Source organism: Herpailurus yagouaroundi, unplaced genomic scaffold (assembly GCF_014898765.1).
Source record: "Herpailurus yagouaroundi ecotype Mexico unplaced genomic scaffold, PumYag 140, whole genome shotgun sequence".
Taxonomy (NCBI): Eukaryota; Metazoa; Chordata; class Mammalia; order Carnivora; family Felidae; genus Herpailurus; species Herpailurus yagouaroundi.
Window position 1 is genome coordinate 82,803,118 of NW_024412395.1, and position 3,272 is coordinate 82,806,389.

The 3,272-nt window shown below is 43.3% G+C and overlaps 1 long non-coding RNA gene across 1 annotated transcript; it reads left to right on the forward strand.

Annotated features, from left to right (window-relative positions):
* Positions 1 to 120: 120 nt before the first annotated feature.
* LOC121030950 (uncharacterized) lies at positions 121 to 2,764 on the forward strand. The gene is made up of 2 exons (XR_005790473.1): positions 121 to 990; positions 1,622 to 2,764. It is a non-coding gene; the product is annotated as an uncharacterized LOC121030950 (long non-coding RNA).
* Positions 2,765 to 3,272: the final 508 nt, after the last annotated feature.

Here is a 3,272-nt window from a genome sequence, read left to right on the forward strand (position 1 = left end):
GACAACAACAACAAAAACAATAAGCACGACGACGACAACAACAACAAAAACAATAAGCACGACGACGACAACAACAAAAACAATAAGCACGACGACAACAACAACAACAAAAACAATAAGCACAACCACCCATCTCTCCCCCACCCTGTGCCTAATGTGGTTAACGTGCGCGGAAACTCTGCGTCGCGGAACTGCCCAATACGATAGGAAATATGTGCAGAGGAAATGCCTTCCCTGACCGCTGAATGAAGTCTGAGACTTCAAGGGGCTGATTGACATTTGAGGAAAACAGTTAGTTTTTGCATACGTGCGATCTTCCTAGATGAAGAAAATTCCACAGCTGTCACCTTTGCTTGATCAGTCCGGCTGTCCAGGATGAATTTAATGCCAACCCGGGGACTGTGCGGGCCGGTCCACTCGTGTTGTGAGAAAACAGGTTACACCTTCAAACGCTTTCCTGCTCCCCGATACCACATGGTGCAGTCACCTCCTCGCAAAGCGCACACTGTGGCCAATTTTTCTTTCCGTGTTTACAGAGATAAATGTGGGGTGAGGCGGTGGGACCTATGGATTGATCATGCGCTGTCCTGTGTGACAGGAAAATGGGTGTTTGATCTTGTTTTGTGCTATAAGAAACTCTTCAGAAATCTCCTGGAAAAAAAAAATCTCATAAACCTAGGTTAGTGGCCACATATGGGATCCATTAACTCCTCATTTCTGCTTGTTCTTAGCAAATTTTTGTCTGGTGACAACACATGAACCTTGGGGTGTTTTTGTTTTGCTTCACACCACAGAGAACTCTGTTGACTTGCTTCAGTTTTGAGAAAATATGCAGCACAAAGCAGGCTGTGGTCGGGTGAAACAACGGACAGCAAGTAGAACTTGGAACGTTTGGTTCGTGGGGACGCAGGGGGACGTGTTCTTCAGATTTCAGGGGATTCCAGAGTTGCCGACGTTCTGGGAAGAATCTTCCTTTCGTGGTGAAACTGAGTAAGAGAAGCCTCGGTTCTCTCCCTAGCTCTATTCATGTTTCACGGTGTAACTTCGGGAGATTGGTTTGGTCTGTCTTAGTTTCTAAATGCGGGTTTTCTCAATCTTGGACAAGGCAGCAACGTACTTCTTGCAAGACATGCCCTTAGCCCCAGATTAAAAGGCGTTAAATAATTACATCACACCAATATTTGGAACTAAAGTCACTCCTCTGACAGAAAACAGATGGGAGGATGTTAACTCTAAGAAGGAACACAGGATAAAAAAAATTGAGAAGAAAATTAGCTTTTACGTTTCTGTTTTAAGTAATTAATAAACCAAACACAACAATCGGTGCTTTTCACCCACACCCAGCATCAGGGGGCTTCAGACATTGCCTTTGAAGTGGGCCCCCAGTAGGGAGGACTCCACTGTTCAGGCTACTTTATAGTGGTAATATATTGTCTGGTAAAAACAGATGCCAAGAAATTGTGCAGATTGTATCTCCGAGCATCTGAAACCCTAAAACTTCAGGGGGCCAAGGAAGGTCCCAGGCTTTTGATTTTTTTTTTCTTAAAAAAAAAAAAAGGCCCAAAGTATTAAATTGAAACAGGCACTTCATTTCTTTCTTTCATTTCTCCCTTCACCTCAGGAGACCTACGTTAAATTCCTCTTAGATCACAGCTAGACGTGGGTTTGATGGTCTCAAGCCACCTTTTCACTGTACATTCATCCCATAAATAGAAGATGAATAAAGATGTCAAACTCCATCCATATAATATTCTGACACACGTGGCTGTCTCTGTGAAAGAGGAGCTGGGATGAAGGAGGACTCAGTGGAGTCCACAGAGCCAAGGACTGCAACATGCCTCGGTGAATTTAAGCGCACAAATAAGACCGTGTGGATTACCAGCCAATAGCTATGGAGCTTCAGCTGTCAACCTTATCCTGAACGGACATTTGTGGAAGGACAATGGTTGGGCTAGTATAGTGTGAGTTCAACGTGGGCTACTTTCCTTAAGCCACCGTCCTTAAATTTTGTGTTTTAAATAGTGGTTTTCCAGGCAAACAAAGTCAGGTCTATACTTAAAGCAAGGGGTCCCGAGACCAGATTCAGTTCTTCACGTTCCGAGTAAAAATACATGGACCCCGATTCGGGGATTATACTACTAAGATTTATTCATCTTTCTGTGCCCTAGATAGGAAAAGAACCAAATCTAACAAGCAAGGAATACACTGCCAAATATTGATAATTCCTTCTCTGGAATACTCACAGCTATTTTTAGTGTGTTAATGTAAAAAGCCAGTGAGATGAAAAGTGAAGTGATCCGTTTCCAGAAGAAAAACCAGCCGAATCTTCATTAATAATTCCTTGTAGAATGCTCCATGGGCCTTTATCTGACAGCCTGACAAGCTGAACTAAACAACAGAGACTGTAGGAATGTAAAAGACATAATCTTAACACCAAACCTTCTGAAGATTTGGCTGTCATTTTACATTAAAGGCAAGGGGTAAAAACCTCCATTGAAACAGAAGGAGCTTGCAACCTGATTATAGTGCCAGAATTTAGTGAGAGAAGAAAAGGCAGGCATCTGAGTTAGCAAATGGTGGTATTGAAGAGTATTGAACTAAGCTTTCTTTCCACGTCTGGCTTGGGATTTTTGAGAGCCGAAGACGATGATGCGGGTATGATAAGACGCAACGTAGCTATTCCTGGGCCTAGTGACAAATCTTCGTTATCAATAAAAACTATGTAACCAGTGTTGGACGCGGTATAAAAGCTAACTCAAACACCTGCCTAGACTCTGTTTATGTTTCTATAGCAATTTACTCTTCCCGTGTCTTCTCACACTATAGGGTCTCATTGGATTTTCATGATAATGCCATGGGGCAGGCAGGATAGACACTACTGCCCTGTTCTACGCGTGAGTAAGCCATCACTCAGAAATGCTAGGGAACTTGTCCCAGGTTAACTAGCTGGTAAGTATCTGGGTTGAGATCAGATCCAGGTTTCTTACTTTTATACCTGTGCTTCCAATATATTTTTAAAATGAAAACATGGGGCGCCTGGGTGGCGCAGTCGGTTAAGCGTCCGACTTTGGCTCAGGTCATGATCTCACGGTCCGTGGGTTTGAGCCCCGCGTTGGGCTCTGTGCTGACAGCTCAGAGCCTGGAGCCTGTTTCAGATTCTGTGTCTCCCTCTCTCTCTGACCCTCCCTGTTCATGCTCTCTGTCTCAAAAATAAATAAATGTTAAAAAAAAAATTTAAAATGAAAACAAATGCAAGCAGCAGAGCTTGGATA